Source organism: Ascaphus truei, chromosome 4 (genome assembly GCF_040206685.1).
Source record: "Ascaphus truei isolate aAscTru1 chromosome 4, aAscTru1.hap1, whole genome shotgun sequence".
Lineage (NCBI taxonomy): Eukaryota > Metazoa > Chordata > Amphibia > Anura > Ascaphidae > Ascaphus > Ascaphus truei.
Window position 1 is genome coordinate 272,954,498 of NC_134486.1, and position 23,883 is coordinate 272,978,380.

A 23,883-nucleotide genomic window follows, 5' to 3' on the forward strand; every position below is an offset into this window, starting at 1 on the left:
TACGCTGACTAACCACCCTGCAGGCGTGCCCCCACTGCTGTGAGTGCGCACTTTCCCACCTTAGTACCGGGGTCCCGCCTTGTTTGTGGTGAGCGCAAGTGTTACAGTATGATCAGCCCAATGAACATGGACCCCCCTGAGGTGGGCCAGACACTAGCCTTTATTGGTAAATGCTTCCAATACTTTGAGAATCAGATTGATTCTCTGACTCAAAGCATGGCAGCCTTGTCCGCACAACAATCCCAGTCCAGAATTATCAGACCTGCAACTTTGTCTTCCTCTATCTCGGAAGTATCTCAGTCCCTGGAACCTCGCCTTCCTACTCCCAATCATTATGCAGGTGACCCCCATGGCTGTAGAGGTTTCCTCAACCAATATGATATACAATTCAAGTTAAACCCTTCACGTTTTTCTTCTGATAGATCCAAGGTGGCATACATCATTGCCCTACTCACCGAAGACGCCTTGGCGTGGGAATCCCCCATCTGGGAGCAAAGACCAAAGACCAGAGCTCACGCAAGACTTTGCTCATTTCAAGAGAGAGTTTAGACAGGTCTTTGACCCCCTTGGTCGAAAGGTCGTGGCAGCTTCCTCCCTGTTTCATATTTCACAGAATGTGACGACTCAGGAGATTCCTTCCCCTCTTTGTCCCTCTCTCCCATCTCCTGTTGCCCCTTCTACTCCTTCCCACTCCTCTCCTTTGCTTTCCACCTCTCTCCCCTTGCCACAGCGCGTTCCCCGCAGGTCTCACATACCCACGCGGTCCCTGAATCCCTCCTATGATCCTCCCCACTCCCTCTCTCCCGCGGTGCCCGCATTACCTTCCCCCGTGGTGGCATCCGTCCCGTTGCCTCCTCCCTCCGTGGTGCCCGCGATGCGACGTTCCGCGCGCCTGGTGACGCGACCAGTGCGTACGCTCCCTCAGCCCACAATGGGCACGCGCACACGCTCCTCCGCTGGTCTCCCTGATCCACCTGCTCCCTCCTCCCTGCCTCTGCATGCCGTCTCGCGGTCGCAGGTCACGCGCGCGTTCCCCCTCTCTGGGCTTCGTGCTCCTCCTGCGTCCTTCCCTTGCTCCGTGCGGTCCCTCTCTGTGTTGCAACCTGTGCACGCACATCCACAGCTTTCAGAGGGTGCGCGCACATGCTCTTCTTATCCTGTTCCCCATGTCTCCGCCTCCCAAGCCTTCCAGGCCATTCCCCTGACTGCCCCTTCTGTCTCCTTCTCTCCCTGTCCTTTCCCTGTCATCTCCCACTTCTCTCTCTACTCCTCCCCTCTCTCCTATTGGTATGCCCTCCTTTATAACCCCTGTCTGTCCACTTCTTCCTCGCTCTGCATAGTTCCTGTTTCCCTGTGTGTACCTGACCTATGCTGTGCTCCCTCTGTGTTCCTGTTGTTTCCTGCTCCTGTGTTATCTTGGATTTCCCTGGCTTTGACCCCTGCTTGTCCTGGACTACTCTGCTCTCTGGTATCCCTTTGAACCCTGCTATGCATACTACTTCGCTTACCTCTGGCTTCTTAGGACCTGGCTTATACTCTGACGATTCTAACCTCTGGACTCCCGAACATTGGCACACGGACATGACCATTCTTACGGACATCCCCAAGCGTTGCAAGTATAATCTAACAACTCTTCCTACAGGCCCAGCAACGCCATACCACACTCCGGGCTCGCTACCACCGCTGTGGGTGTGTGGTATCATACCGTTCCCATCACAGTACTGGGGTCTAGCCAGGTCTGCGGGCATACAGGCGTGACATTATGCAGAGCCCAACAAACGCAGACCCCCCTGAGGTGGGTACAAGTTTTACCATAGTGGCCTTACACTTTGTTAGCGATCAGCTGTCCACTGTCTCCCAGCAATTGGCCACCTTCTCCCGTCAGGAGGGATCCACGGGTGCTGCGCCATCAATGGCTACTACCTACGCCAGCCCTGGTCCACGGATCCCCTCTCCGAATCGTTATGATGGAAACCCCCGCACCTGCTGTGTTTTTTTTAAACCAATGTGAGGTGCAGTTTGAAATGTCTCCCTTCCTGTTTCCTACTGGCCGTGCTAAAATTGCTTATATATACGCTCTGCTCACCGGAGACGCTCTTGCCTTGGCTTCTCCCCTATGGGAGCGTAAATGCGAAATAACGCAAGATTATCCTTTATTCAGACGTGAATTTCAACTTGTGTTTGATACCCCCGCACGGCGAGACAGCCGCCTTCTCCCTGTTTCAAATTTCTCAGGGCCGAAGATTAGCTGCCAAATGCGCTATCTTGTTTCGTACGCTGGAAGCCGAAGTACAATGGAATGATGAGGCCCTCACCGTTGCGTACTGGCACGGACTCTCAGATACGTTGAAAGACGATCTGGCTACTCATGCCCGGCCTACGTCCCTGGAGGAACTCATCACCCTGAGCATACGCATGGATCAGCGTACGCAGGAGCGACGTCACGAGAGACACTGTTCCCGTTCTTCTCCCTCTGTTGTTTTTCACAGGTCTCCCACTACTCCTCTCCTGGCCCTGGAGGCACCGGAACCTATGCAGGTCAGCAGTCAACAACTCCAGGCAACCGAGAGAGCGCGGCGGCGCCAGAACAGGCTGTGTTTCTTTTGTGCTTCCTCGGAACATCGTCTCCAGAATTGTCCATTGAAGCCGGGAAACGGGCACACCCAGTAAAAGTAGAGGGGCTTCTACTGGGTACTGTCTCTCCTAACCCCTCTCCTTCCGAAGCTCTCCCAAAGAAGTTTATGCTACCGGCCACGTTGGAGGGTCCCAACCTTGTCGTAAAGGTGGAAGCATTCATTGATTTCGGATCGGGCGGTAATTTCCTGGACCAGCAGTTCGCATTGGAGAATCAAATTCCCATGGTCAGAAGGAAGAGCCCTATTGGCCTTGAGGCATCGACGGACTACCGCTTCAGCCAGCCTTCATCATTTGGGAATCTATTCCTCTTACCTTGACCCTGGCCGATGGTCACAAGGAGGTAATTGTCTTTGACGTTTTCCAATCCCTTCCGTACAAATTATTTTAGGACTGCCTTGGCTGCAACTCCACAATCCGCGCATTGATTGATCCGGTACTCTGCCTATCCAGTGGCCTTCATCCACAGATGCTGTGCCAGCGGATCCTCCCGCGGTTGTGCTTGCCGGTCTGGACTCCGTACCTGCCGATCGGTTGTCCCTGCCTGCTGTGTACCATGAGTACTTGGATGTGTTCAACAAGGTACAAGCAGAGGTTCTTCCTCCTCACCGTCCGTACGATTGCCCTGTTGACCTCATCCCTGGGACTGTCCTGCCGAAGTCTAAGTCTTATCCACTATCCATCCCGGAGACCGAGGCCATGACTACTTATAGTCAGGAATATCTGGAAAAGGGATTCATCCGCAACTCTACCTCTCCTGCCGGGGCTGGCTTCTTCTTTGTGAAGAAGAAGGATGGATCACTGAGGCCATGCATCGACTTCCGCGGACTCAATAAGATCACGATGAAAAACCGGTATCCTCTTCCACTCATTTCTGAACTGTTCGACCGTCTCCAAGGGGCCTCTATCGTCTCAAAACTCGACTTAAGGGGTGCCTATAATCTCATTCGTATAAGGCAGGGCTGCACAACATGCGGCCCGCCGGGGCAGGCCGTGCAGCCCGCGACAGCCCCACTTCAACCCCCCTCCTTCCCTGGTAAACTCTCTGTGTCTGTGGCGTGCCCTCTAGGAGCGGGCACCAGCAAATCAGCAAACGCGCGCTTCCCCCAATCCCTCAATCCCCCAATCCCCCTAACCCCTCTTCCCAGCTCCAGCAGGGGACACGCTCCAGCAGTAGCGCGACCCCGAACATCCGGGTCTGCTACTAGAGCGCGCTTCCCCCTGCTTCACCTCGGCACCAATTTTAAATGAGTTTTAGTTGCCGCCATCGCCGTCATCCACCACCACCTCCTCTCACCTTCTTCTGTTGCCGCCGCCGACAATGAATCTGTGGCCGCCGACGCCACCTCTGCTTCGGCCGCCAACATCATCTGGTAGGCATGGGGTGGGGGGTCATTCATTCATGCGGGGGGCTGCGGGATGCTGACTTGGGGGGGATGCTGGATGCTGACTTGGGGGGGGATGCTGGATGCTGATTTGGGGGGGGATGCTGGGTGCTGACTTGTGGGGGGGGATGCTGACTTGGGGGGGGATGCTGACTTGGGGGGGGTGCTGGATGCTGACTTGGGGGGATGCTGGATGCTGACTTGGGGGGGGATGCTGGATGCTGACTTGGGGGGGGGATGCTGGGTGCTGACTTGTGGGGGGGATGCTGACTTGGGGGGGGTGCTGGATGCTGACTTGGGGGGGATGCTGATTTGGGGGGGGGTGCTGGATGCTGACTTGGGGGGGATGCTGGATGCTGATTTGTGGGGGGGTGCTGGATGCTGACTTGGGGGGGATGCTGGATGCTGACTTGGGGGGGGGATGCTGGATGCTGATTTGGGGGGGGATGCTGGATGCTGACTTGGGAAGGATGCTGGATGCTGACTTGGATGCTGGATGCTGACTTGGATGCTGGATGCTGACTTGGGGGGGATGCTGACTTGGGGGGGGGGAGTGATGGGAAGTGCAGGGGGGGAGAGTGATGGGAAGTGCAGGGGGGAAGAGTGATGGGAGGTGCAGGGGGGGGAGAGTGATGGGGGGTGCAGGGGGGGAGAGTGATGGGAGGTGCAGGGGGGGAGAGTGATGGGAGGTTCATGGGGGAGAGTGATGGGAGGTTCAGGGGGGGAGAGTGATGGGAGGTGCAGGGGGGGAGAGTGATGGGAGGTGCAGGGGTGGAGAGTGATGGGGGAGAGTGATGGGAGGTGCAGGATGATAATGAGAGGTGCTGGAGGAGAGACGATGATGACGATGATGATGATTTTACCCGTGCGGCCCAATTTTTTTTTTCCTTGGAGCAGTTCGGCCCTTCTCACTCTACGAGTTGTGCAGGCCTGGTATAAGGGAAGGAGACGAGTGGAAAACAGCATTTAACACACGTTCTGGACATTATGAATATCTTGTTATGCCCTTTGGGCTGTGTAACGCCCCGGCCGTGTTTCAGGAATTTATGAATGACATTTTCCGTGATGTATTGGGAACTTTTGTCATTGTCTATCTAGACGACATTCTTATTTTTTCTAAAAATCTGGAGGAACACATTCAACATACCAAACTTGTGCTCTCCAGGCTTCGTTCTAATTGTCTTTACGCCAAGATGGAGAAGTGTCTGTTTCACCAGGCTTCCACGGCATTCCTAGTCTATATCCTCTCCAGCCAAGGTTTTTCCATGGACCCTGAGAAGCTGAAGGCGGTTCTCGACTGGCCACACCCTAATTTGCTCACGGCTGTGCAACGTTTTCTTGGTTTTGCCAATTATTACAGGAAGTTTATCAAAAAAAATTCTTCTATTGCTCTTCCCATCACCGCCTTGACCAAAAAGGGCGCCGACGTCTCATCCTGGTCACCTGAGGCCATTTCAGCCTTTGAGATTCTCTAGAAGGCGTTCGTGTCTGCTCCCATCCTTCGTCATCCGGATACCTCCCTCCCCTTTACTTTGGAGGTTGACGCCTCAGACGTAGGAGCTGGCGCAGTTCTTTCCAAGAGGACTTCCCCCCAAGAGAAACTCCATCCTTGTGGTTTTTTTTCACGGAAATTCTCAGCAGCAGAAAGGAATTATGATGTCGGTAATCGCGAACTTTTGGCCATCAAGTTGGCTCTCCAAGAATGAAGACACCTTTTAGAGGTTTCCAAAGAACCAATCGCTATTCTCAGTGACCACAAAAATGTGTTATATATTGAGGGGGCTCGTCGCCTAGGCTCCAGCCTCTCTGGTCACTCTTCTTTTCCTGCTTCAACTACACCATCTCGTATATTCCTGGGACCAAAAATGTTAAAGCGGACGCCCTTTCTCGTCAGTTGGCCTCTGAGACTGAAGCTAAAGAAATTTCGGAACCTATTCTCCCGGCCAAGTGCATAATTTCTGCTAACAACTTCAATGTGTTGGATGAGATCAACAAGGCACAAGCACATATTCCCAGCAGGTTCAGGGTACCAGAAGGACGTCTCTACGCTGCTCCTCGTTTTCATCATAAAGTGTTACTTTGGGGTCATTCCTCTAGAGCAGTTGGTCATCCAGGCTTCAAAAGGACGGCAGATCTCATTAAACAGACTTTTTGGTGGCCTAAGATGAATCAAGACATTCTCAAATTTACCTCCGCCTGTCCTGTATGTGCCCAGAGTAAAACCCTCCATCATAAACCTTCTGGACTTCTTCTACCACTTCCCATCCCTGAACAACCCTGGAAACACATTTCGATGGACTTTATTGTTGAGCTGCCTGTTTCCAAAGGGATGAACACTATTTTGGTCGTGGGTGACAGGTTTTCGAAGCAGGCACACTTTGTTCCTCTCAAGGGTCTTCCCATCTCTGCCACCTTGGCAGACGTCTTCTCCAAAGAGATCTTCAGGTTGCATGGCGTCCCCTTTTCTATTGTCTCGGATCGGGGGTCTCAGTTCATCTCAAAATTCTGGCGGGCCTTCTCCCAAAGATTGGGTATCTCTCTCTTGTTTTCCTCTGGATACCATCCACAAACCAACGGTCAAACTGAAAGGATGAACCAAACTCTTGAACAGTATCTAAGATGCTTCATTTCGGACTCACAAGATAACTGGGTGGATCTTTAACCATGGGCCGAATTTGCCATAAATTCCTTGAGGAACGAGTGTACTCAGGAGTCTCCTTTCTTTATCAACTGTGGCTTCCACCCCAGTAGTCTCCCTCTCTCACCTTCTCCTTCTGGTGTTCCTGCAGCCAACTCTCATATCACCAACTTACAAGAATCCTGGAAAAAAAACCTCAAGTCTTTAAAATCTGCGGTTGCCAAACAAAAAACCAAGGCAAATCGCCACCGTCAAAGGGGTCCTTCCTTCAAATCTGGTGACCTGGTGTGGCTGTCTTCCAAAAATATTAGGCTGAAAACTCCTTCACCCAAACTGTCCCCTAGATTCTTGGGACCATTCAAAATCCTAGAGAAAGTGAATCCTGTAGCCTATCGTCTCGATCTTCCTCCCACAATGAAAGTTCCGTCCGTGTTCCACGTTTCCCTCCTTAAAGAATTCATTCCCAGGCCCCATTTCACGGACTCCTCTCGGAGACCCAATCCAGTCTCCACCCTGGGCCAACAGGAGTACAAAATACAGTCTCTCATCGACTCTCGTCTGTCTAAAAATAGACTGCAGTTTTTGCTACACTGGAAGGGCTACGGTCCTGAGGAACGTTCCTGGGTACCTGCACATCACATCCACGCCCCAAGGCTACTTTCTCTATTTCATCAAAAATTTCTCCTTGGATCACTCGGAGATTGATCCTCAAGGGGGGGATACAGTGATGACTCAGGAGATTCCTTGCCCTCCTTGTCCCTCTCTCCCATCTCCTGTTGCCCCTTCTACTCCTTCCCCCTCCTCTCCTTTGCCTTCCACCGCTCTCCCCTTGCCGCAGCACGTTCCCCGCAGGTCTCGCATACCCACGCGGTCCCTGAATCCCTCCTATGATCCTCCCCACTCCCTCTCTCCCGCGGTGCCCGCATTACCTCCCACGTGGTGGCATCTGTCCCGTTGCCTCCTCCCTCTGTGGTGCCCGCGGCGCGGCGTTCTGCGCGCCTGGTGATGCGACCGGTGTGTACGCTCCCTCAGCCCATGATGGGCACGCACACACGCTCCTCCGCTGGTCTCCCTGATCCACCTGCTCCCTCCTCCCTGCCTCTGCATGCCGTCTCGCGGTCGCAGGTCACGCGCGCGTTCCCCTTCTCTGGGCTTCGTGCTCCTCCTGCGTCCTTCCCTTGCTCCGTGCGGTCCCTCTCTGTGTTGCAACCTGTGCACGCGCATCCCCAGCTTACAGAGGGCGCGCGCACATGCTCTTCTTATCCTGTTCCCCATGTCTCCGCCTCCCAAGCCTTCCAGGCCATTCCCCTGACTGCCCCTTCTGTCTCCTTCTCTCCCTGTCCTTTCCCTGTCGTCTCCCACTTCTCTCTCTACTCCTCCCCTCTCTCCTATTGGTATTCCCTCCTTTCTAACCCCTGTCTGTCCACTTCTTCCTCGCTCTGCATAGTTCCTGTTTCCCTGTGTGTACCTGACCTATGCTGTGCTCCCTCTGTGTTCCTGTTGTTTCCTGCTCCTGTGTTATCTTGGATTTCCCTGGCTTTGACCCCTGCTTGTCCTGGACTACTCTGCTCTCTGGTATCCCTTTGAACCCTGCTACGCATACTACTTCGCTTACCTCTGGCTTCCTAGGACCTGGCTTATACTCTGACGATTCTAACCTCTGGACTCCCGAACATTGGCACACGGACACGACCATTCTTACGGACATCCCCAACAACTCTTACTACAGGCCCAGCAATGCCATACCACACTCCGGGCTCGCTCCCACTGCTGTGGGTGTGTGGTATCATACCGTTCCCACCTCAGTACTGGGGTCTAGCCAGGTCTGCGGGCATACAGGTGTGACAGAGGAAAACTGATCGGTCGTAAGGTACGCCCTCGAATTCCGGACCATTGCCGTGGAAACAGGATGGAATGATGAGGCCTTATCACCAGCCTTCTGGCAGGGTCTGTCCGAACCACTTAAAAATGAACTGGCCACTCAGGAACGACCTACGGACTTGGAGGAACTTATTGCCGTATGTATTAGAGTTGATCAGCGCCTTCGTGAGAGGAGGGCTAAAAGTCATCGTACCCGATCTCGCATAACTAATGTCCCCGCACACAGTCTTTATCCTATTGTTTCCCCAGCTCTTGATGTGCCAGAACCTATGCAGTTAGGAAGTCATCAAATCTCTTCCTTTGAAAAACAACGCCATAGCAATGGAGGTCTCTGTCTCTATTGCAGGTCATACAAAGAAAAACCGGGACTGGCGCCTAGGTGTAGATATACGAATAAATCACAGATATACAAATAAATAGTAACACAGTCAGAGGTGAATAGTATGACAGTGACACCTACTGATGGCAACATGGTAGTTCTGAGTGTTACCCCACAAATAGCAATTGGAGAATAAATATGGAAAAATACCCACTCAACCTTAGCAGAAAAGAAAAGTCTTAATTTCCTTGGAACATGTTGGGTGGATGTGGTAAGGGAGCAGGAGACCATACATACAAAATAACGAGAGAATTGAGAAAATAGTACAGCACTGTATAGTAAAATCAGCAATTCACATGCAGTAATCCGCACACATTGTACTCACATATGAACAGTGAGTTTGAGCATGTCACACTTAAAGTGTACAGGAACATTGGTCCCACGTAGAGGAAACCTCTGGGTAACGGAATCGAAGGATAGGGTGAAGCTTGTCCTATAGCGAAACGCGTCGAATCGAGGCAGAGATGGAACAACAACGTGGTGGGAAGACGCCCAGCTGTTTGGTGTTTCTTGCGGCCGCAATTAGGAACACCCGGGGCTGAGCGTTTCTATCTCCACCAGGCGCAACTCAAGGAGAAGAAGGAGGGGTGAGATCGCATCTTACCTGAACCCCCTTGTTTATCACTGCTTAATATCAATTGTTATATTGTAAGTGTGCACTTGTGAAGTGCTTTTAATTCTGATTAAATTGACGAACAGTCTGCGCTATGGTGTCTCTCCATCTCCTGTCCTAGTGCACCCTATCCTTCCATTCCGATACCCAGAGGTTTCCTCTACATGGGACCACAGTTCCTGTACACTTTAAGTGTGACATGCTCAAATTCACTGTTCATATGTGAGTATAATGTGTGTGGATTACTGCGTGTGAATTGCTGATTTTGCAATAAAATGCTGTACTATTTTCTCCATTTTCTCGTTCTATTGCAGGTTACCTGGTCATCTCGTACTTCGCTGTCCCACAAAGCCGGGAAACGCCAAACACCCAATGAGGTATGAGGAGATCTCATTGGGTACCATTTCTGCTTCCCCTCCCAGTAAAACAATCCTGCCGACTGGGATTATGCTTCCAGTCTTTCTTGAGGGTTCTGGCTTCCTTACCTCCACCTCTGCTTTCGTCGACTCAGGATCTGGAGGAAATTTTGTGGACCAAAATTTCACTATCAAGAACAAGATTCCCCTGATAAAGAAATCTGTACCCATTGGGTTGGAAGCCATTGATGGACGTCCCCTTCAGCCTGCATTTATCTCCTTGGAAACACTTCCGCTCTCTGTCTACTAACGAGGACATAACTTTGGACGTAATCCACTCACCCTCGGTACATGTAATTTTGGGCCTCCTTTGGCTCCAATGGCATAATCCACATTTAGATTGGACTGACAAAAAAACCCATTGAATGGGACACCTCATATACCGGTTCCTGTTTTACTCCAGTGCAACATATCTGCGGGCTAGATATCTCTAAATCAGACAAACCCATTCTTCCTGAAGTATATAACGAGTTCCTTGATGTCTTTGATAAAGTCTGTTCTGAGATTCTTCCTCCTCACCGCCCTTTTGATTGTCCCATTGACCTCTTGCCCGGATCTGTCCTGCCTAAGTCAAGATCTTACCCATTATCTATGCCCGAGACCAAGGCAATGTCAGAGTACATTCAAGAGAATTTAAAGAAAGGCTTCATTAGAAATTCCTCTTCCCCAGCCGGGACTGGTTTCTTTTTTGTTAAAAAGAAAGATGGTTCACTCCGCCAATGCATACATTATAGCGGGCTTAACAAAATTACTCTAAAGAACCGGTATCCCCTACTTCTCATCTCGGAACTCTTCGATCTGTTGCAAGGTTCTACTATTTTCTCCAAGCTTGACCATCGAGGGGCCTACAATTTGATATGTATACGCCAAGGGGATGATTGGAAGACAGCATTTAACACAAGAGATGGTCATTACGAATATCTAGTCATGCCCTTCGGGTTATGTAATGCTCCTGCTTTTTTTCAGGAGTTTGTGAATGAGATTTTTTGGGATGTTCTCAACACCTTTGTGTCAGGACTCGCGGACCCTCGAGCGTCCCCACACAGGTACCGCACGCCCGCACTTACCTCCGTCCCCTTCCGCGCTGTCACCCTACCTCATGCGCTTCTCCCCGCATGCGCAGATCGCCCCCCCCATGAGCATCAGTCCCCGCTGACGCGCTGCACAGGCGCAGACCCATCGCGGGATTGGAAGGCAGAAGCGAGACGAGTCATCGGCGTGTGACGCACGCGCGTGACGTGCGCGCAATGCCCCCGAGCGACAAGTCAAGAGGAACTCATTAGTTCCATTACTGCCAGCTGTATCTTCCCTCCCATCCTATCGCTGGTTTCCTCGAGGGTTACGCCTCCGCTCCACCCCCTGGGGGGATTGGTCAGTGCCTGCTACTTATGCTCAGCTGTGCCACTGGCACTTTGGCTGAGCATAGACTCACGTTACCCTGTGTTTGCCTCTGCTTTACCTACCTTGTTGCCTTGTTCTAGTTCTGATCTCCCATGTACCGACTCTTCCTGTCTTTGGAACCCTCGCTTTCTGGAACCCCGACCTTGGCTTGAACTTTGACGATCCATATCTCTCCTGCCCTGACCCTTGCTCTGGACATCGAGCATCCGCTCTTCTCCAGTTCTGACCTTGGCATTAGTACCTCAAACGCTCTGGACCTCCCCTGCATCGGACTCGTCAAGTATACGTTTATTCTGATTTCTCCTGTCCCAGACTCGGCCAGCAAGACCATTCTACGTTCCGGACGGGGTTCCCGTGTCTGTGGCTGGTGGCTGTCTATCCCCATCTCAGCACAGGGGTCTCGTCTAGTTTGTTTCTTATTTTTTCTAAATCTCTCAACGAACACATCCAACATAGCAAACTGGTCCTGTCTCGTCTTCGTGAGAATCGTCTTTATGCCAAGATGGATAAATGCATGTTTCAACAGACATCCACTTAATTTCTATGATAAATCATATCAGATGCTGGTTTCTGTATGGATCCCGTTAAACTTAAGGCAGTGTTAGACTGGCCACTGCAAACTTCACTCAAGGTGATTCAGCAATTCCTGGGATTCGCTAATTATTACCGCAAATTTAAACGCAATTTCTCCTCCACTGTTGCCCCAATTACCGCTCTAACTAAGAAAGGGGCGGATACTTCTTCCTGGCCTCCTGAGCACTTCGGGCTTTGATTTTCTCAAAAAAGTATTCGTGTCCGCTCCCATTCTACAACATCCTGACCCCAAACTTCCCTTCACTCTGGAAGTAGATGTGTCAGACATAGGCGCTGGAGCTATCATTTCACAGAGGCAAACCCCTCAAGACAGATTGCACCTTTGTGTTATTAAAATAAAAGCAGCCTGTTAGAGGCGCGCAGATAGGGTGACTGATTACGTCTACTGCGCATCTCTTCCAGACTGATGCAGCCCGGTAGGATTCACACAGTGAGAGTCCCATTCAGAAGCAGGGACCCACACTGTGTTAATCCTGATGGGCCATTAGTCTTGTCGTGGGCATTCCATGAGCACGCAGGTGCCAGGAACGTACCTTTGGCAGATTACATGCTTACTACGCAACCAACCATCGTGCAGCTATAGATGTAAGAAGCTGCTTGCTGCTGCCATCCCAGCCAAAACCCTGAGATAACGAAAGATGGGAGCTCTACCAGAGATCCCCAAAAACCGAAATTATAAAGTGGGGAAAGAAACCAAGCACCACCTAAAACCTTTTAATGTTAAGAAGCTGGGACAGACGAGGAAATCGAGAAATAGAAGAATATTGCAAATGCATTGCCACTTAAATTAGTTGGAGGGGTGGGGTACCTGATGATGCACCCAACAACCACATTCCCATCACTCCCAGCTCTGGACCATTCTCTCCTCCCCCTAGATCCAGCACAGCCTAAACCGAACCCCCTGCTCTCCTTGCCCTTGATCTAGCACAACACAACATGACCCCCACCCCTCTATTCTCACCCTGGATCCAGCACAGCCCAACCAAACCACCCTGCTCTCCTCGCCCTGGATCCAGCACAGCCTAACCGTAACCCCCCTGCTCTTCTCGCTCTGGATCTAGCACAGCCCAACATAACCTCCCTCTCCTCGCCCTGGATCCAGCACAGCCCAACCCGACCCCCCTGCCAATCTCACCATGGATACAGCATTGCCCAAACCAGTCCTACCAGTCCCTGCCCACCAAGCACCGGATCCACCTCGGTCAGATGCATTTTGGAACTGTTTAGTCAGTGGTTGTGAAACACCTGTCCCAATGCAGCAATACAGGGATAGAGTTGAAGCCAAGTTGGACCTGATATTGGAGAGGATGGATAGGAACACGGTGGGTCTCTATGACTCCTATTCCATGCCCACAGTAGCAGGAGTGAGATAGACATCTGGAGGAGCCCTCACCACCCCGGAGTCACCCTCTCCAACACCGGAGGCACTTTGCCCACCATCTGTCTCCATGCTATTCCCTGATTTTAGAGAACATCCAAAACAAGGAGGAAAGTTTTGCTACGAGACCCCCGGATGGAGGGAGAGACCTGCATAAAGCATGTTCCCACAGCAGCCGTGCCTCCTTTCCAATGCATACGCGTGGCAAGACAGAGGTGACAACAGTGGAATTCCAGTAGGTAACTGTAAGGAATCCACACCTCAGTTTACTGGTTACCTTGCCTCACAGACCTGTGCAGTCCTTGAACACTCCCTCTGGTATCTACTGCAGCTGTGCAAGCTATCACTGCAACCTGTGCTGAAGTGGAGTACTCTCCTTGTTGACTTCAGCTCCTTGTTTCTTGAGACCGGCTGCAAGTCTCACGCAGCGGTCTGTTCCTGTCTCCTGTGCTGAAGCGGAGGTTTCCCCAGTGTTGTCTTCAGCTCCCTGGTTCCTGGGGGCTGCTGCTCATTCTCTATTGCAGAGGCCGTGTCCTGGTTCCTGCGCTGAAGCGGAGGATTCTCCAGCCCGCTCAGGACTCTTGCGTTGAAGCACTGATCTACCACTGCTGCCAGGCGGTGTGCCCACTCCGGTCTACCTATCACTTCCTGAGACCAGTACCATGGGCCATGGTCACCGCACGCGCAGAGTCCACTCCCGCACTCACGCTCCTAAGCTGAAGCGGGGAACTCCTGACTACCTGCTGCCGAACTCCTGCTTGAACAACGTTTACCCTGATGTCTCCAGTCCTGACCCTGGCTTGTCCACTGACGATGCTGCCTTCTCCAGTCCTGACCCTGCTACGTACGATTACGAACTGCACAATCCGTATCAGCCTGCGCGGTCTAAGGTCGGTGCTTTTACAACCCCACCTCAGCCACGCGGTCCGACCCAGGTTTGTGGCGAGCACAACCCTGACAGTATGCTCGGCCCCACAAACTCGGACCGCCCTGTGGTGAGGGTTGGTAAGTTTCTGTCTGAAATCCTGTCCCGGCCTGCAGACCAGTCCCAGTATCTATGCGAAATACTACCTCGGATGGAAGATCCGTTTATGTTAGCAGGTTTAACCCCTTTGCAGCGCCGATGCCGTAATGATCTTATTATTAAGGCTTACTGCCTCATGGACTTAAAACAGTCTCTGGATGCTTGTGTTCCCTCCTCTGGTTCCCCTTTAACCTGGGATAACGTGTACCCTATGGAACTGGCCAACGCCCAAGATGCACTCTATACCCTGGCCTTGTCTTTGGACATTCACCTAGTACAACAGGACCCTCTCTTCATGTTGGCTCACGCACAAAGCATACTCTGTGTACTTTCCCTGACTTTGGACATTTGCATAAAGGAACAGGACCCTCTCCTCAACAGCTACGCTGCCGCTTGGCAGTTCCCCTCTGCTGCCAGTCCTGTCGCTAAACCTGGGGGCGTATCTCCCTCCCAGGAAATGACCAAACTGTCCCACTATCACTGCCCCCTAATGTAGAAGCTGCCACGGTCCCTAGCCCTGATTGTACGCCCGGTTACTCTGATACCAATGATATGTCTACGTTAACCCCTGCCGATCAGTCCTGTGAGGTTCCCCTGGAGTATACGTATATTTCTCTAGCCAACACTAAGGCTCTAGTATCCGAGAACGAATCCTTTTTTCCCTCTATTTCTAACTCTAAATCTCCAATTCCACCCCTTGAGGTTTTTCCTGCGCTAACCCCTGCTAGTCAGTCCTGCGTGCTTTCCCCGGCAGAGAAATAATTCACTCTACTTCCACATTCTAAGCTTGAATTTCTAAGTTCTGTTCCCAGGGTCATTCCTGTATTAACCCCTGTGGGGCAGCTCTTTGAGTCTCCTTTGTAAATCCCTGTCCTTCGCCAGCCAAGGTCACGTCCCTAGCTCCAGAAGAGAAATCCCTTGTGTCTCCCATTACAGAGGAAAGGCTTCCTATTTTTTACTCTCAAGTACTATCTGCATTAACCCCTGTAAATTCTTGCTGCCTCCAAGCTAATGCCTCTGTTCTAGCCTCAGAGAATGTGTCCCCAATTCCGACAGCAGAGGTTGCATTAAATGATTCCCCCAATGTTGCTGAGTCCTTAGTTAGTTTTTGCTATAAAACCCCTGCTTCAGCTCAAGTTTCAGTTGCCATGCCCCCTGAAACTTAGGCTAAAGTTCTGATTCCAGTTAAATGTATTCAGTTACCAAGTTTTTCCCTAAGCTTGGTCGCAGAGTTCCCATTCCCGGGTATTTCGCTGAACCAGTCTGTCACCCAGAGAACAATGATCCCTGCTTCAGCGCATAGTCCCCACGTCGTGGAATCTGCAGTCATTTCTGGTTTCCCAGACACTCCTTACCAAATACCCACTTCAGAGACCAGTACAGTTATGATTACCCCCCGTGTACTGTCTGTGTTCTCCCCTTCTCAAAGCTTAGGGTTAAAAGCGTACAGTGGTCATTATGCCCCTCCTGGGGTTCATGTTGTGTTCCCAGGAATGTTTACTGACACACTGCTTTCACTCAAAAGTGACGCTTTTTCATATGTGCTAGCTAGAAGCCTGCACACAGTTTCCCCTCTCTCTGAAATTTGCCTTGCCGGTCCTGATACTCTGAGAGGTAAAAACCTTCCTTCAGATTCAGAATCTCCTCCGATAGAGGAAGTCCTTGCTTTTGGTTCTCCTGATTTCTCTGACTATGCAAACCCTCCAGGGATCAGCATATCTGTTACGCCCTTAGTACAGTCTGAGACCACCCTGTCTATATTTTTAGTCCTGATGTTTAAATCTGAGCTATTTAGTTTTCCTGCCCTTGCTAAACCTCAGTCCCTCAGCACTGCGTCTAAATATGCCCAGCAACCGTTGGGTTACTCGGGAAAAAAATTAAAGCTCCTGTCTTAAAGGGTATTTTTTAACACATGTCCAGCAAACCTAGAATCTCAGTGATTGATTCTAAGTCACTTATCACTATATTTGATTTTCTCACTAGTCAAACCCAGACACCCTCACCACTGGCTAGGAGTCCTGTTATCAGAATTTTTGCACTAGTAAACACGCCTATTCATGTTTTTGTCATGTCAAGTACCCCTGTTGTTAGGGCCCCTGCAGTTTTGGATAAGACTCCTTGTGCTCCTAAGGTGTCTGCCATTAAGAGTTTCCATAGTTCCTACTTGCCGCTTGTTGTCTCTCAGGTCCCTGTCACTGAAGTACAGACTTCAGCTTCTGATGTTAGCTTCCCTCCCGCCGCTACCCTTGCTCTGCCTTATTCTCAAATTCCTGATATTAAAGCCCCAAAGCCTATTCCTAATCCCCAGACAATACTATCTCCCACTGAGGGTTCCCCAGTATTTGGGAGCTCCACTTCTGATTGCTTCTCTGCCTCTGTGAAACCATGGTTTTCCCCCTCGGAACCTTCTGTTGCCCCTCTTATTTCCTCTGAGTTGGAAATACTCTGTACGTATCCCAAGATTTCGGTCTCTATGTCTGGTAAACTGCTTGCCTTGTCACCTTCCATACCAATACCGGGAAATGCTCCCACCCACCCTATACCCACGCTGACCACTATCTGGGAGACCTCTGGAGGAGAAGTCCCTCTCAAATTCCTACATGCAGAAGTCAGCCAAGACTTTGTCTGTCCCGAAGGTCGCCCTGGTATATTCGATCAACTATCAAGGCCGCTTATCATAAATTCTGGTCCCATTACTAAAGATTGGGCTCCCAGTGGGGGTTCTTCTGCCGTTTCTGCTCCGGAACCCTCTGGTTCTTCACAGCCTTGGATTCCCAAGCCATTTCGCGGGGCGAGCCACGTACCAATGATGTCTCTACCACCACTCTCATATCCTAGAACAGTACTCACCAAGGAACTGCTCGTTTACGGATCCCCTGTCCGCCTAAAAAACTTTAGGAACAACTCAGTGTCCCCGAGACCCATGGATGGGCCTGTCTGGCTGCAGTTCTCACCGGGGGGTGGGGGTACACAAAGGAGTGACCATGAGTCTCTGGACCACGACTCTACCCCCAATCCTAGACAGTTCAGGAACAATTCCAGGTCCCCCAACTCTATGAGTGGTCATGTTCGCCCAGAGGTCTCACGTGAAGGGGGGGGGGGGTAATGTAAGGAATCCACACCTCAGTTTACTACTTACCTTGCCTCACAGACCTGTGTAGTCCTTGAACACTCCCTCTGGTATCTTCTGCAGCTGTGCAAGCTATCACTGCAACCTAGCCTTGTACTCACTCATTGGAGCAGTGCCTTCACACCCTCCTCCGGGGATTGGCCCGCTGGCCTTTAAGTACTGCATCCCCACAATCCTCCTCTGCCGAGCATAGTCCTTCCCTGATGTGTTCTGCCACAAGCCCCTGGCTTGTTATCTCGTTACTACTCTGTTTTGTCCTAGTTCCTGTCTCCTGTGCTGAAGCGGAGTACTCTCCTTGTTTGACTTCAGCTCCCTGTTTCCTGAGACCGGCTGCTAGTCTCACGCAGCGGTCAGTTCCTGTCTCCTGTGCTGAAGCGGAGTACTCTCCTTGTTGACTTCAGCTCCTTGTTTCCTGAGACTGAGTGCTAGTCTCACGCAGCGGTCTGTTCCTGTCTCCTGTGCTGAAGTGGAGGTTTCCCCAGTGTTGTCTTCAGGTTCCTGGGGCCTGCTGCTCATTCTCTATTGCAGAGGCCGTGTCCTTGTTCCTGCGCTGAAGCGGAGGATTCTCCAGCCCGCTCAGGACTCTTGCGCTGAAGCACTGATCTACCACTGCTGCCAGGCGGTGTGCCCACTCCGGTCTACCTATCATTTCCTGAGATCAGTACCATGGGCAGAGTCCACTCCCGCACTCACGCTCCTAAGCTGAAGCGGGGAACTCCTGACTACCTGTTGCCGAACTCCTGCTTGAACAACGTTTATCCTGATGTCTCCAGTCCTGACCCTGGCTTGTCCACTGACGATGCTGCCTTCTCCCAGTCCTGACCCTGCTACGTACGACTACGAACTGCGCAATCCGGATCAGCCTGCGCGGTCTAAGGTCAGTGCTTTTACAACCCCACCTCAGCCACGCGGTCCGACCCTGGTTTGTGGCGAGCACAACCGTGACAGTGACATGCCGCTTTCCGTTATAGTGACAATTTTGTCCAGCTATGTAAACAAATGTGGAAGACTGACAAATCGATATGCTCTACAAATTTCCAAGAATCCATGTCAGTTTTGACCTGTATTCCCAGTAGTGTCAACTAGTTAACTCGAGGGGGAAGAAGGGGATTCCCACAAATTTGACGAAAGCAATTATGGATGAACTCAAGAAGCAGTTTAAAATTACCCCTGCACATTTCAAATGCATCAAAGACAGCACCCTTTTGGGACATCAGAGGGCTCATGGCTGGTGTTCTCAGGGAGTTGAAGACAACTTTCTTTACTAAATAAATAAAGTTTATTCTAAAAAAAAATTTAATCTAATAAATAAAGTTGAAAAAAAGTTTTTAAATGTAATACTTTATTGTATTTATTGTTTAATTCTTTTTTCATTCTTGTTTTGCAGGAAAAACATCCAGCAATACTGCCAGGTAATATACAGTACTGCACCATAATTCATGCATTTACAGTATATTCTTCTCTAACGAACAATCAAACATTTAAGCAACATTTTTTATTATTGTCTTATTCTACTGTGGTACTGTATTTAAAAAATGCAACCATTTATATTGTAGTGATTATTTAATTTCTGTGTTCATTCATGTTTTGCAGGTTTAGCGTGCTGATACAATACCATGTTCGTGCAGGAAACACATCCATCAATACTGCCAGGTAATGTACTTTAATTCATGCATCTGCAGTATTTTCTTCTCTAAAAAAAACAATCTTACAATTACAGTATGTAACATACATGTAAAAGAAATAGCAATAAGATGTCAGTTGGCAGTGAAATAAGATTTTACTATACTCTAATTCTAGTACTGTATTTCAAAAATGCGTATTGTAGTCATTGTTCATTCATGTTTTGCAGGTTTAGCGGGCCGATTACAATACTGTGTTCAGGCAGGAAACACATCCAGAGACACTGTGAGGTAATGTACAATATATGTTTTGTTTTACATACTGTATGTGTTTCAACCAGGTTCCATAGAGACACGCATGTGCAAAAATTCAATGACACGCATATGCGTTTCAACCAGGTTCCCTAGAGACACGCATGCACAGTAATACACACTTATTGTACCACACAAGTAATTTGCACAGTAAACTACTGTATTTATGCGCAATTATTAATATAGAATATTCTCTCTTTACAGTGAAGATGTCCAAGTGCCTCTGAGGTCAAAGAAGATGCAGAAAGAAGATTGTACATGTCGAAGAAGAGTGAAGAAATGTGTATTTTTGTATTCTTCATAACGCCTAATGTTATCGAATAAAAATATTTCTGATTTTAAACTACTTTTCAGTCATCTCAAGATTTTACATTTAATTTCATACATTTCAATACCATATCATATCGGATCGTACAAAATGAACGGGAATAAGGAACGGGTTACATTGCATTTAGATTTTGAAGACACTATAGCACACTAGCACCTACTATAATTTCTGACCGGTATTGCAACCAACGCTAAAACTCCATTGTCACTACAAGTTACATTTACGTGCCAAATGCGAGCAGCCATTAAATGAGTAGGGGGGGGGGAGGGATGCACGTCCCTCAAAGACTATGCAACAACACACATGGCTGTATCTGTAGGCACGCGAGAGAATTTAAAATGAGATAAGGGGGCAGCGGCCTTAAATGGACGCCCTAGCGCTGTCTGATAACCCCTATGACATCATGATCTATCACCCGATGTAGCCGGCATGCGCATTTCACATGTTCTAGCGCTTCCTCAAGATCAGTGATTCCTCAGCCTATAAGAAAAATTGACATCATATTCAGATCAACATCTTGTCATTTATATGCTAAGTGAAAAACATGATTATATGAATAAACGATTTGGTCAATTCTGAAACATTGATAATTATGATGAAATTAGGATCAATGAAGTAGGAAATAAGGGGTTGATCTCTATTGGGGGAAAGAGGGCACAGGCGGACATTACAAGGTATCTCATCTATATTTGATAGTTTGTTCTTTAAGTTTATTAGAGATTTTTGTATTTCAGTCTGAATGATAATGGTGATGTATTTGAGCAGATCTTTTTTGGTTACCGACCCTGATTCCTTCTTCTGTAGGTCTCAGTCCGACAACATGTGGGATGAGTGGCCCATGTGGAAGCGTCACCATTTGCTTTGTCTGGAATCCCTCAAGCACGTTTCTGGAAATAGTGATTAACCTCCTATGAGGAAATACTTTTTTTTTTGCTCTTGGGAGAGATTTTTTTTTATATTTGGGGGTCTTCAAGTGGATTTTAGTATGATTAGAATAATTTATGTCCAGAAACAGCAGTGGGCACCCTGAGATTCAGCTTCACGCAGCTATCCGTTCCCTGGCTGCTCATGCGCCTCCTTGCTTGCCGTTTTTTTGTAATCCAAATGACTAGTCCCCCCTGTTAGAATCTTTGAAAAGTTTGAAATCAGTGAACATACTACTGTGTTCTTATACATTGACATTTTGTATTACTAGTCCATTTGGTTTAATATAATTTCCCATAACCACAAACTACTTACATTTTATTAATACATACTTCAATCTGATTTTTTGAGACTTGAAATTTGGATTTCCCAAAATAAACTGTTTTTCAACACTGACAAGACTGTAACAATAGTATTTGGGAACAAGGCTACATTTTTAAAGCTTCCAATGACTGTGCTCCAGATCAGAACCAACGCTAATACCACCCTAACTCCTGTTACTAGTTTTAAATACTTGGGCATATGACTTGACTCCCATTTAACATTCGGGATGCACATTGATACCCTGACATCCAAAACCTATGCAAACTAGGTGTACTTTACAGGAACAAATCCTCCCTAAGTCTGCTGGTCAGAAAGCGTATAGCACAGCAGATGCTAATGCCAATCATCGAATATGGAGACATAGTAAACGGCTCAGCACCCCAAACACTCCGTAGCAAACTTAATACCCTCTACAATTCAATATGCCGTTTTGTTCTCCAATGCAACTACAACAAACATCACTGCAAAGTGCTCAAAGAACTAGATTGGTCATCACTTGAGATTGGTCATCACTTGAGTCTAGGTGCAAAGTTCATCTCTCCTGTCTTGCCTTCAAGTACATTCTGGGCAAGCTAACCGTCTACCAGAACAAGCTCCTCACCCCCTACCACATGCAGCACTTATCATCTGAGATCTGACTCCAAAAGACTGTTCATGATCCCAAGGTTCACCAAAGTATCTGGCCGCTCCTCCTTCTCTTACCGTGCACCCCAAAACTGGAACAACCTACCGGAAACTCTCATGTCCACCACCAGTTTAAGTTCTTTCAAAACTAAACCTGTCTCAAATTTTAATCTGGTCTGTAACTGTTACATATGCCTATAATATATTATCTCTAACTGTGCATGCAATGTCTTGTATATAATGCATACCCTGTTCACTTATGTAACTATGTATTGTAACCATGTATTATTTGTCATCTTAACTCTATACCCAGGACATACTTGAAAACGAGAGGTAACTCTCAATGTATTACTTCCTTGTAAAACATTTTATAAATAAAAATAAATAAATAAGAGCAAACCACAGTGGAGAGCTTCACGGAATAAATTGTCCATTCCAAAGCCCTGTCATACAACAATTCTAAATGTTAATAACAAGCTACTGCCCTTGAACTTTACTTCAACCAAACATAATTAACTCAAGGTAATTTCACTTACATAAACCGATGTACTTCATCATCTGTTCCACAATCAATCTGGATTTACAGCACCTCAAACTTGCAGATACCTACAGTAATTCTTAGAGAATAAATTATGGAATCTATCACTTTACATGATTACAGGTACAATTAAGTGCTGTGTTTTTCTAATGGGTTATATCAATAATCAATTAATTACACTTTCTAATTTTGACAATTAGGAAAACATTGGTCAAACTATAGTCTTTTCAAATATAAATCTATCATTAGTGTTTCCAACTCTATTGAATACAATCTATCCCTTCAATTTTGAAAGGTCAATCAATATCCTAGCTTGCTCTTTTCAATTTCGTCAACTGAGAGCATATACAAAAGCAGCAGGATAGAGGAGTGTTATGGTACAGTGGTCTCTATAGAAACAGTAAAAATGAGAACAGATGGAAGAGGTTACATTGCATTTTGCTACATAGAATTTATGTGACTTGACAGGTACACTATATTGATATCAACTATTGAGCAGTTCAGAGTTAACATCTCAATAGAACAGGCGTACTCTGTGTGTGAATATTGTAACTGATGATAAATCTTCTTTGAAGATCAAAAGAAAGTTATATAGTTATATGGGAAAATAAATATTTTACTGTGTAAAACATAAACAACTAATCTTGGTGTTATGAAAGCAGGGCAGGTTTTCTGATAAACCTACGGTACAGTACTTTCTTTACGCCTATTTGCTTTGCTATACCATACCAATTCTAAACTATAAATCATTAGGTAATATCGTGACACTTTGGTGGGAATTGCTATGATTTCAAAATTACCAAAACTCCACCAACGAACATAGTAAAAGTGCATACTTTATTTACATACTAAATGATAGTTATTTTTTTATGATTAGTTGGAATGGAGACCAATAGTGCCATCTTGTGTTCTTGAAATCATTAAGTAAAGATATGATGTAGCATTCCTCTCCACAAAAATGTGTAAATATGAATTAATCCCAGGTGCTCCTGTGCTCCAGGGCTCTCTGCCACAATCCAAGTGTATCCAATGCCTGTAATAAATGAGTGGGCACTTTGGATTTCAAAAGGCAGGTTACTTTTAATTTGCCATAAGAAACAAATGTTTTTGCTGTCACTGCAACCTTTTTCAAGGAGATGACCATATCCTCACAAATCCTCATTAGCTGTGCTCGACAAACCTATACATTTGCACGCCCCGGGCGAGTGGATTTAACATCGTGGCGAGACCCTATTGGCCCAAGCAGCACACGTGTGGTACTAGGTGGCGAGTAGATTTTTTTGTTCGGCGAGTAGATTTTTTGGTGATTTGTCGACCACTGCTCATTAGTACTATAGGTGGATACATAAATGAAATGTCTAATTATGAATGCATTATACATTTACAATACAATTGTATATATAAATGTTAGTATTATTCTAACAGTGTTGATAAAAGTAATATTTATACATATACATATATATACACACATTTGCCTGATTATAGGGCAAGCCTGAAAACAATGCAACCCCCTAATTTCAGTAGGAGCTGGAAATAAAAAAGTTTTTGAGAGGATTGGAAATTCATTTTTATCTTAAATTGCCGGATGAGCAAGTCTTCCTTTCCAATGTAAATGCAAACAAATAAACAATACAGTTTAATTTACGGTAGGTAACACAGTTCACAGTTCCCTGTCAGTAGCAGCATCATCGCCACTCTCTTCTTCACTTGTCACTTCCTATGCTGTCCTGCATTGTGT